The 12,645-nt window shown below is 37.5% G+C and overlaps 1 protein-coding gene across 1 annotated transcript in view; it reads right to left on the bottom strand.

Annotated features, from left to right (window-relative positions):
- Window positions 1-12,645, bottom strand: part of LOC133488169 (leucine-rich repeat and fibronectin type-III domain-containing protein 2) — a 139,883-nt gene that overhangs the window by 69,205 nt on the left and 58,033 nt on the right. The window contains 1 exon segment of the mRNA XM_061795736.1: window positions 10,921-11,010. The gene's annotated coding sequence lies outside the window, so the exon portion shown is untranslated.

Here is a 12,645-nt window from a genome sequence, read left to right as displayed (position 1 = left end):
TTTCAGCTCATGTTTATCTTAACCTAATTTGATAATCAGGTGATTGCATGCAGAATGCTGGTGCCAGCGACTCACGCAGTGGATTGTACAGATAAATAAATAAATATTATTAGGTTCACAATAATATTTCAAGTCAGAGGAGCGCGAAGAAAGGAATTCTTTGCTCTCAGGCGTGGGGGGAGGGCAGGTCAATAAACAGCACACATCATTCACTGACGGTACATCGTACGTTTAGACCAACTTTCAGCCTCTTTTTTTTTTGAAACGATCGAAATAATAACACAAAGGAGGTGGCTGAAACACACTATTCTTAACTATTACTAAAAGATACGCAATGACGAACTGTACATTATTTGAACAAAGGGAAATATTTATGGAATTGCTCTCCCATCTGAGGGAGTGACATCACGGTTGTGCCAAGTCACGTTTTCGTCAACATAAAACAATCATAGTGCATCTAATGTTTTTTTTTTCTTTACAATGTTAGCATTTGATAGAGGGGCGTGCCGAATATTTCATAAGTACATTGACTACATTTTGTGTTTTTGCCAGTGCAGTTGAGTTTAGTTTTTTTTTTACTGCTCTCTATGTTTATTTATCGCACTGTTAATCAGTAAAGGATAGCAATACACACATAATGGATGCAAGGATTTCATAATTTTATAAACAATTTTAAGAAAGAAAGAAAAATAACAAGGCGAATCAATTTGCAGCATGTGTAGTCTTTGGTCAGCAGTAAACCAAACCCCCATGTCAAAGGGAATGAATAATGCAAACACAAGACCAAAGATTTGTAACGTGAATTTTTGAAGAGCTGTGCACACAAGAAACTGTGCACACAAGAAACGTGTCGCTCATTTCTAATTTATAGATTCACTCTCCATCATGCACTTTTTCCCCCCAGAATTTTTTTTTTTTCTCCTTCAGTTTCGCATACATGATTGGAGAGCCTACAATCAATGATTATTAGTAAGATCTGGCAAAGCACTGTCTGCACCAGAACCCTGACAGAGAAATGCTTCATGCACAGGCTTCATCATTACAGTTCTTCTTCACTACAAAGTTGTGTACAGTATTGTCTTTTAACATTGTTTTGTTTGATTGATTGTTTTTAGGACTGTCCGCTGGACACCAGTTAAATTTCTGAAATTCAAGCTACACAATTTATTTTTGTAGATTTTTGTGTTTTGTGTTTTAAAAATGATATTTTTTTGCAGCATGACTACAGAATGTATACAAGTAATCACTGACAGTACTCACCACTTTGTTCAACGAAGCCCAGAGTACAAAGTGCGAACATCCTACACGCCTAAAAAAGACCGTTTCAAGTCCAGATGATGATTGTGGTTGATTAAAAGAATACTCATGTTGACACTATGGATGCGTAGGGCAGGATCTCAGATGCAAGAATCTTTGCCAGGTCATATTTCAAGGATCAAAACTAAAACCATTTTCCATCAGAGCGCCTTGACTGTGGAACAACCTGCCAGAGGAGCTGAGGCACGCGAAATCAGTCATGTTTTAAATAGGTTTTTAACTTTTACAGAATAATGTTAATTTTATGTGTTGTCATCTGTCCCCTTTTTTAAAATGTATTTATCTATTTTTCTATTTTATATTTGTATTAAAAAACAATGATCTATTTTTATGATCTCACATCAGCGCTCCTGGTCTCTTTTTTTTTCCTTCATTTTTCTATGATACAACAGTACAGTATAAGCATGGCAATTGTTGCATTGTTTGTCAAAGAACTTTGTTTTGAAAGGTGCTACAAAAATAAGGTTATAATTATTATTATTATTATTATTTAGAAGTTTCTCAGAGGTCTCTTTAACGATGCTTCTATGTTTTGAGGGACGATGCATGCCCTCCCTCTCCGTTTTGACCTCCTGAAGCCATTTCCTCACTGTTAAGTGGGCCGTCATCAAAGGATATTCAATTACTGAAATCCTCTGAGGAAGCAGAGCAGTGGCAGTAAATGCTTTTTGCATTCTAAGTCAACTGGCAAGGAGAATTCTGCATCACAATAATCCTTTGCCCTGACAAGGTGATAAAGATAAAAAACAAAAGTGGAAGTACTACACCATCTCAAGGCCGAAAGGGCAGTAATTAATAATGGACCACATGACATTCTTCGTGTTACAGTCTGACTGAAGCATAATGAAGCATCCACTTGGCTTGAAGAGAGTAACTCCTTTTGTACTCTGATTTCAGTGTCAGTAACATTTGTATTACCGTCACCTCCTATTTATATAAATTTGTGAAATCAGGCATGTAGATGCATACATTTACAATTATTTTACGTGTAAGCAATTACAGAGGAAAAGCTAGCTGCACATATATGTATACTGTTTACAGTATATATAATTTTACATGTCATGCACATGTCATTGAAACAGTGAGTCCCAGCCTTCAACTCATCATCACAGAATACAGATACAGTAATCCTCCGAGACATCACAGGTCTTGCTTCGTTGTCCTGCTATATTGCAGATTTTTATTACAGTTGTTCCAGCAACTGTTATGCCCAACTGTGTTTGGGCATAATTGTTTCTCATATGCATAATTATTTCTTTGTAATTCTTCTGATTGGTTTGTTAATATTGCTGCTTTCATTATTCAGTATATTGGCTAACATTTCATCAACAACTATATTTTCAGTTTTTTTTTTTTTTTTGCTTGTTTTTTTTCATGTAGTACTCAAATGGCGACCTCAAACTTCCAAAGCCCAAACATCTCTGAATTCAAAACTGAACATTCTGTTTGTAGAGAATTTTAAATACAGCTCTTGCACGGGCGGTTCGAGCCCATTTTGAGGGTATTGAAGCAACCCTAAAATTAGTGAGAGAAAAAAAAAACATTTATGCTGTAGGTCCTTTTTAAGCAACATAGAAAGGTGGAAAATCATACAGTACTTTGTTGAAACCATATTTTCACATCAAAATACAATTGATGACCACCAAAGCATGTTTTTCCAGTGCTCTTGTATTACATTATGCAACTGTGCCTATTTGTGTCTATATGGTGAGTGAGTTTAAATGCTTCATTATATTTATAGTTATGGCCCAAAAATAATATAAAATGTGTTCATCCTGTGATAGAACAAAATGAACGAAAACATTGGTGTATTAATTTTAACTCATTTATCCCAAATTCGTATGGTGGCCAGAGTAGATCAATTGGACTAGGACCAAATTGCCATCATTATTATGGATTAATGGTTGATTCAACATGATTTGTTTCTTCAGAGGTAAATACTCACACACTCGCAAGCAACATTGAATACATAACAAACCTTGTGCATGTCTCATTACTTATCACACGAACAAAAAAAATCACAAATGCCTCTTCATTTGCAGCCTGGGACAAAAATAGTTCTGGCTATCACATGAGAAGCATAACGGGGCCAACGCAAGAATGAGAAATAACACCTTTCATTAAAGTGCTGACATTCAGTATCATTTGAAGCAGGAAATAACAGGACAAATTGAAATAGCTCACCGGTGGTGAGCACATTTTTCACAGGACCACCTGGACCAACAAAACATTCTTGATGACTCAGGGACTGAAATTTAACTGCACCTGAACTTTCATGCCCAGGAGTTTTGCTACTGTTCCATCTGCCGCTATGACAGTTTTGGGACATGTTCATAAAAAGAGATTGCAGTATGCATTCATGGATTATAGAATACAGACATTTTCTGATCAAAGCTCAGTTAAACGAGGCACAAAATGCAGCACATAAGATTCCCAGACAGTCTTATCAGGCACTTTTTATATAATATGCAAAACGGTGGTACATTACGGATTTTGTGTCTGCCTACTTTGGTTGAGTTGGAGTGGCTTGATGTGATTGGCTAATTGAAAAATCATATTTATGTTTTCCACATTTTCAACAGATCTCTTGTCTTCGAAGGCCACCTTCTCTGAAAAAAATATCTCTACCTTGCTCAGAGAAATTGGTGGCATATCTAGTTTCATAACAGTGAGTCTCACGTTTATTTTCTCCTGCTTCAGTTTGTAGGACTTTTGTCTCTTGACATTAAAGTTATATTTGGCACTCAACAAGGCAACCAAACCTTTTATTGAGATGTATTTTACTGAGACCGTGGCAGCAAGTTGAAACATGTCATGTCCACCGGTTGCAGCACAATTCCTTTTAGTAATAGAATTACACATTTTAATGATTGGAAGCAAAAAAATTTTAGAAAATAATCCTTTATATACATTATGTGTTTCACTGTGACTCCAAAATTGTACCTTAAAACAAGTAAGGAAAATACGCTCCACATGTGAATGATGACGTGCATACTGTATGTTCATGAAGCGCTGTACAGAATAAGATAAATTTCACTGTATGCTTTTGCATATTGTGTCATTTTCATATAATTTGATCAATGGGTAATAAAAGGTAAAGGCACTTTTTTTTAATGCAATTTCTTATGCCTTTTTTCTGGGTAAATGTCTCCCATGCTGAGACAGCCACGCTTAATCCTCAAACCAATGTTACAATGTAAGACAAATCAGTCCACTAAGGGATCCAATTTATTTTCTCAATATGTTTGCACGTCACATATTAAAGATGCTATCAATTTCGCACATTTTGAATGATGGGTACTGTATGTGTTGGGAAGAGCTGAAGCAAGTGACAATCTTTTGTTTAGCGTATCACGTGTGTTAATGTGATAGTTTCCTCCCTTCAGGCGAGACTGTTTCTTGGCAAACAAAAGGGGTAATAAAACATCTGAGCTAAACACAGCACCCACACACACCTCCAGTCAGCTGGTCCCCAAAGACCTATTTTCTTCTGTTGTAATAAAAATGACTATTGACAGAGCTTGTGTTCGTCTGTAGAGTATCCGTACGACAGAAAGGCATGAAAATCATTTACCCAAACAGAACTGTTGTGTTAACTGTTAATGTGTCACCTTAACAACAATAAACATGAATACAAACATTATACATTAGCATATATATATATATATATATATATATATATATATATATATATATATACATGCCCTGCGATTGGCTGGGTAGAGCATGCAAACTTCACACAGGCGGGGCCGGGGATTGAACCCCGGTCCTCAGAATTGTGAGGAAAAAAAAAAAATACAAATCTAATCATTTGTCACAATTGAGTAAATAGATATTTCATTCTGATTCTTCATTTGCCATTATGTCACCAAAAACATTTACGGAAGATTTTAGCTAGTTAATGTTGCTCATGCAAATAAAGACCAAACCCAGATGACAAGATGACGCTGATGCTTTTGCCCCTGCATATGACTAACAACTGCCACGTCTACCTTGTTAGTGATATCAAGCAATTTTGCACAAAGTGTGCATTTAGATTTCGTTATTCATTTGGGAACCTTAGCCAACTCGTCTTTGTATTAGAAATATATGAGTCCGTCATCAGAGAACTTATATCTTGCCATTATGAGTTACATCGATCATACAAGATCAGACTCGTACACGAAAGGATCAATGCCCGACGAAGTGGACAATTATCAGGGATAAATGGACTTCGCGGAGGCCACCGTCCTCCGCTGCGCGTCAGTTCACGCCTCCACGTCGTTTATTAATCCCATTTATTTATGTTAGTTTTTGTGCCAGGAAGTGTCTCAGCATTTGAATCACCTATTTTGTTGTTTTCTTCGCATTGTTTTCATCCTTCTTGTCTGCGAGTTGATCTACAGTAAATCTTTTTGCCACTTTTCTCTCTTCATTTTCCCCTCAATTCCTCAGCAGCATCCCAGTTATCAAAGGTGTCCTAATCACCAAATTAAGTAAATTATTAAGTCACTCATTATTGATTTGAATTCACTATTTTCTGTCCTCAGAGTACTTTACATTTAATTATCAGAAAATCTGACTGTGTCAGGTTGCTACATTTGCTCGTTTAATCTAACGGCTAAGGGTGCTGTGCTTTAATTAGGAACATAGTGGTGATTTTTTGACAGGAATGACAAGAATTGTACTGTACTGTACTTATCACCTGATAATGTACACCGAGGGAATTTTCTGAGCCAATCAGTATCTCATTATTATTATCTCATTATATCTATTGCCCAAGACCATGGTATAATACTGTGTGCTGTCACACAAACATTGTAGCTGCGCTTCCAAGCATCTTAAAAAAATATATAATAATAAAAAAAAACACAGATCGAGCAATATATTTTTTTAGCTGTTCATATTTTTGGGGGGTTTAGAAAATAGACAATTTTCCAGACAATAGTTTCCATTTTCCATACTTTTCCAGACCTGGAAATGTATCCAATAAAAATACAGACTTTTCCATAATTTTCATACGTGCGTAGGAACCCTGTAAGCACTATATAAAGGAACACATTTATAAAACCGACTGATAACTGTGGTTCCAATGCAAAGCATTATAAATGAATGGAATGGGATTTAAGTGTGTCTATTTCAATGTTAATACTAATAGAATTCCAACTAGTGGAGGCACTGGTTAGTTAAGGAGGCTCAGAGGAGCCAACCGGGCCCCAAGCCTGGGAGGACACCAGCGTACTGTGGTGATTTGCACTCTGAGCTTCCTCTGCAGAGCATGGGCGGTGCTCTGTTCCTCTCCCTCCCTCTCCAGGACTGATCACCTTCTCGCCTGCGCACCTTGTTTCAATTAGCACTCATCACAGTCTCCCCTTAAGCCCGGCAGTCCCAGTAGTCCAGCGTCAGAGTATTCCAGCACCTCTGTGGAACACCGGCCGACTCGCCATTTGAGTATTGTCTATCGAAGAAAGTTATTTAACTTCCAGTGCTCGTATTTACCCTTGTGTCTCCTGATTATGGACCATGCACAGTTCACAATAAAACCCCTTCCCACGACTTCTTCTGTCTCAGTCTGATTTTGGGTCCAATCTAACACCTTTGGTTTCAAACCATAACAAAAATGTCAAGATAAACTTTCTTCAAAATTCATATTTAGAATGTTGAATTAATTGGCTTTTGTATGTTGTTTATTGTAGCCTTGATTAAACCAGCTTCTCAAAGCTGATAAATTCATACGACATGAGATATGTTCCTGAATGAATAAAAAGTATACTTTCTTGCAGTCTCTTGTGCCCGGATATAAATGAGTCCTAAAAATAAACAACAAATATATAACACAGCTGGAATGCCAACAATTCAGCACAAATGTGGTTAACGCTGCAAGATTTGCTCAGCACAGACAACACATGGCCAGTGTGATAGCACATTCCCATCAGACCAATTAACAGTTTTGAAATTTGCTATTTCTTATTAGCCAATTACTCTGTAGTTATAGTGTAAAAGTAAAGCTGTCAAAATATGACCCCAGTTTTCTCAAGTGGTTTCCGTTTCACCTGACCATCTCATCACAATTCGCCTGTACTGTGGAGTTTGTAGTATTGATTCGCATTTGATTCCCCATGCCACTGACCTGCCATGGTGCTCACTGACCCAGCAAAGAAATCATAACACATGTATCATCTATGCAGCTAATGCCCTTTGAATGAAACATGCAGACTGCAGAGTTTCCCTGTAAATAGGCATGTCTATTTTAATAATAGCATTTTGCTTCATAACCCTAACATTACACAATTATATAATTTAAATCGTCAGTCAGGCTATTGCTATTTTTCCTCGCTGGGCTACGTGGTGCAGTGAGCATAATTGGCAGTATTGTGTGAAGGTCACAATCGGCTCTCACTTCTTTTGCAATTAACCCAGTTTCTTTGCTAGGCTGCCATCTGTGGGGAAGCAATTAAAATCTGTGCTCCTCCCATGGTACAGTTTTCACAGGAGTAAAAATAAAATTAAATAAAAAGTAGGCATTTGTCTGATGCTTTCCCTGCATCAACCAAAATAAAAAAAACAAACAAAAAAAAAACAGTGGCGGAAAAAAATTAATTATACATAAGATGATGTAAAAAATTAAGGACAAAAGCAAGCAGAGTGTCAAATGTTTCTTCAGTAGTTGTGTGATTTACCATTTTCGTCATTTGTTCACCAACAAGGTATTTATTGTTATTATAATATACTAAAGGACTGAGGGACTTTTCATTTAGGGATGCCATTAATGTATCACCTTAACAATGCACATGTCTTGGAAACAATGAGTCCCAGCCCTGGAACAATGAGTCCCTGCAACTTCACGGAATACAGATACAGTAATCCTCCATTACATCGCAGTTCTTGCTTCACGGTCCCGCTATATTGCAGATTTTTAATACAGTTGTTATTCTTTAATCTTTTATACTGTTTGGACAATATTTTTGTGTTATCCGTTGCTCTCAATGTAATGTGTTTGGGCCTGCCATGACAGCAAATTGTTTCGAACAATATATTTTCCCAAAAACTTTCAAGATATACAATAGTATCGTTGATGATTTTTAATGCCACTGATATAATGATATTACAGCATAATAAAGAATTGTTCACATCTTACAAATTCTGCTCTGGTAATCAAACATATGAGCACAACTGTGTAATTTTCTCTCGTTTACTAAATAAAAGTAGGGCTGCATTTCTGCATTGCAAGTAAATACAAAGAGAAAGTTATACGTGTTCAAATAAAGTCGTGAACTTAAGAAAAATAAAGTTTGAGTTTTCCCTTTTCTGTTTGGCAACTTGGCACAACAGTAAAGTCTCAAACAATTTTACATATTTTCATTTAACGAATCTTAATAACTGAACCGTTTTAGAGGTTATGTTTGGTCAAAAAGTTTGTTTGTTTCATAATGGCGTGTCACATATATACACTTTAATTTAATTTTAAAATATTAACTTTTAAGAGCTCCCAGTGGGACCTTCCCACTAAGAAGTACACACAAAAATGAGTCCCTGTTCCATTTTAAGCGCCATATGTCCCAAATGTTCTCTTCCTTTGTCGGTAATTTTCTGATCTTTCTACATCTTTAACTCAACTTACACGTTCTCTCACTCTCTCTTTGTCTCTGTCTGTCTCTGCTGAAACACTTGCAACACACACACACACACACACACACACACAAGGCTCAATATATATATTTTTTCCTGTGAGAGGCAATTTTGCTTATAACTTCCTCATTTGAGGAGCAACTTTCTAATTTCGAGGTGCAATTTTTTGCAGCTTAATCCCACAGGCACCCGAAGCAAGGAGTTTTTGAAACAATATAAATATGACAATTATAATAGGGGAGTTGAATGTAGGGCTGCAGCTAACCAATATTTTAGTGCTGGAGTATCCTACTGAAAATTCTATCAAACAATCTATAAAAAAATCTATAAACTCTATTTTTGCTTGGTTAAAGAGCAATTTTGAATACAAAAGAGATAATAAGACCTTTCACTGAATAACGTACAACTAATTGGTTTCTTTTTTTATATAACCAACAGTTCACACTGTCCTGAAAAGATAAGGCATTGTTTTGTGCATCTTCACTTAAACATCTAGCATTTTAGCATTTTGTGACATATTAATGGCTGTGCATTTATGAGTTTATACCAGCTGACTAGGAATGAGACAAATATTCATTGTACTACTACAAGTTTTGGAACTGTTCAATTTGTTCAAACTAAAATGAACAAACCTCGACAGAAAAATATTTCCTTCATCTCATTCACCAAAACCCTTCTCTGTTTGGGTACATGATGATGATCCATTTTACCCTTATTACTTTCTGGCCACATTTGGCACGTTTTTCACCTACTTGGCTCACAGTTTTGCCACTTACAGATCATCAGACTGGCCGTATGTCACACAGTGACTACAACGAGCAAAAAGCACATTGTACTGTATCTACCATCATGGCTGCATTACTGTGGTTACTGTCCTTCTCACTGTAAAAAAACAAACAAAACAAAAAACAAAAAAAACGAGCCACACATTCGACGGTACTCATAATTAAAAGAGACATTCCGCAGCCCGTAGTGCAAACATTATGTTGGTAAAGTGGACTAACGTTAAGCTCACTGATTTGCGCTATGTTAACTTCACCTCTGTCTCTCGGGTCCAATGACACGGCATCATACTTGGCGGAGAGAAAGGTCCGTCTTACAACGAACGGGTGCGAGCCTTGCATTTCACTATAAAGTGGATAAACATTTGGCACATAGCTATATAGTCTTTAACCCACTAAATAGACTCAAAAAATGTCTTAAAGCCTCCCAAATTTGAATGAATAAAAAACACCAGACGGCAAGGTGAATGACGGCTTAGCACATCTGCCTCACTGTTCTGAGGACAGGGGTTCAAATCCCGGCCCCACCTGTGTGGAGTTTGCATGTTCTCCCCGTGCCTGCATGGGTTTTCTCCGGGCACTCCGGTTTCCTCCCACATTCCAAAAACATGTGGTAGGTTGGACTCTAAATTGCCTGTAGGTGTGAATATGTGCGCGAATGGTTGTTTGTTTATATTTGCCCTGCAATTGGCTGGTGACCAGTTCAGGGTGTACCTCGCCTGAAGATAGCTGGGATAGGCTCCAGCACGCCCACGACCCTAGTGAGGATAAATGGTACAGAAAATGGATGTATGGATGGAAAAAAACACCATGTATGTACTCGAAAGCATTTGGGCTTTGTCACTGTTTTTAAATCAGATGCCTTACATTTTAATGTCATTGTTATTTTTCAGTTTTTATGTATTGTATACATGTTGTCGTGTTATGTACTGTATAATTTCTGCTGCATGGCTCTTAAAAAACTGATTTTATCTCTCAATAAGCTTTTATCTGGTTAATTAAAGGATACATAAAATGTCAAATAAGGACCGGCCTCGAGCTGCTGGACTGTGATGTGAGACCTTCTCCTGTCAGTCAAATTACGTTGAAAATGAATTCACTCAACTACTGCTTGAATATTGATAACGTGTGACGCTGTGGTTATGGTTTATAAACAGTTAACTTGCACATATAGTGTATATATAAAACTGACTGTATGTGTGCGCACACTGACCTTGAATTCCCACTGTGGACAGAAAACAAGAGTCTCTCCTCTCTGTGTGCTTAAGAAGAAGTCAACCACCTCATCAGTTCACACCCTAACCTGCAAGAACACATCGAGGAGAGAGGAGAGCAGGAGAGAATGAGAAATGGCCAGCGTGTCACATCTAATCCTCTTCCTTTAGGAGAGAATGCAAGGTATGGATGACCAACCCTTGGCTGAAGACTGCAGTTAGAGCCCCTTCTCTCAGGTAGCATTATGTTGAAAGAGCCAGGCTTGTTTATGTGGATAAAGTCACCATTTGAAAGTATGTCTACAAGCTATAACATTTAGAAAGACCATTGAAATTGTGTTCATGTTTGCATGTGTATGTTTTACCAAATGAAGCTGATGAAGTTTGCATCTTCACTCAGTGATCATTCTCGTCAAATGTATTGACAATTAAAAACATGTGACTGAAATGCACAAGACCAGTTCCAGCAATGACCTTTGTTCACAAAAAGTTACTTGATACTGAGTATACAAAGTATCAGTGATCCCCTTCCTTTTTCCCCTCATTGGGTTTGCTCTGAGTTTTTCCCAGCCCCTAATGTGTGATTTAGACCAGAGGATATTGTTGATTTTTGTAATCTGTGGGCCCTTTGAGACTCTTTTGTGATTTAAGGGCTATATTAATAAACTTGACTTGTTCTCAGTCATCCACGAGGCTATAAAGGATTATAATGAACTATCATGGCAATTACATACTCTGAAATGCTGGACAAAAGTATTAGGTGAAGGCCAAGTCTTTTCTGCTTACAATATGTGTCAGCTTTATTACTGAAAAGTAATTTCCAGTGGACATTTTTTTTCTTAACACCATCAACCCTTCAGAAGAATTGCTGTTAAAAGCCAAAGGAAAAGGTACAACACATAGGCATCAGACTGAAGACTTGTAGATTATACACACACACACACACGCACACACACACACACACACACATATATATATATATATATATATATATATATATATATATATATATATATATATATATATATATATATATATATATATATATATGCGGCATGGTGGACGACTGCCTCACAGTTCTGAGGACCGGGGTTCAATTCCCGGCCTCGCCTGTGTGGTGTTTGCATTTTCTCCCCGTGTCTTTGTGGGTTTTCTCCGGGCACTCCGGTTTCCTCCCAAATCCCCAAAACATGCGTGGTAGGTTGATTGAAGACTCTAAATTGCCCGTAGGTGTGAATGTGACTGCGAATGGTTGTTTGTTTATGCCCTGCGATTGGCTGGCAACCAGTTCATGGTATTCCCCGCCTTCTACTCGATGACAGCTGGGATAAGCTCCAGCACGCCCCCGACCCTAGTGAGGAGAAGCGGCTCAGAAAATGGATGGCTCCATGGATATATATATATATATATATATATATATATATATATATATATATATATAGGGATCAGAAGCTTGTAGATTAGAAACCTGCTGCAGACAACAGACAAAACACGCTGAGAACTAAAAAAAAGCAGGAGACCATTTATGACCAAATTATGGAAATTGGGTATGGTTGTCTGCGATTGGCTGGCAACCAGTTCAGGGTGTATATCTGGGATAGGCTCCAGCACTCCCACGACCCTTGTGAGGATAAGCGGCTCAGAAAATGGCTGGATGGATGGATGGGTATGGTTGTTGGAATGATGCCAGTATGCTTCTGACTAATGAATAGAATAACCTTGAG

The sequence above is a fragment of the Phyllopteryx taeniolatus genome, chromosome 13 (genome assembly GCF_024500385.1).
Source record: "Phyllopteryx taeniolatus isolate TA_2022b chromosome 13, UOR_Ptae_1.2, whole genome shotgun sequence".
In the NCBI taxonomy this organism is placed as follows: Eukaryota; Metazoa; Chordata; class Actinopteri; order Syngnathiformes; family Syngnathidae; genus Phyllopteryx; species Phyllopteryx taeniolatus.
The sequence above is the reverse complement of the archived record's forward strand: the minus strand, read 5'-3'. Positions and strand labels throughout refer to the sequence as shown.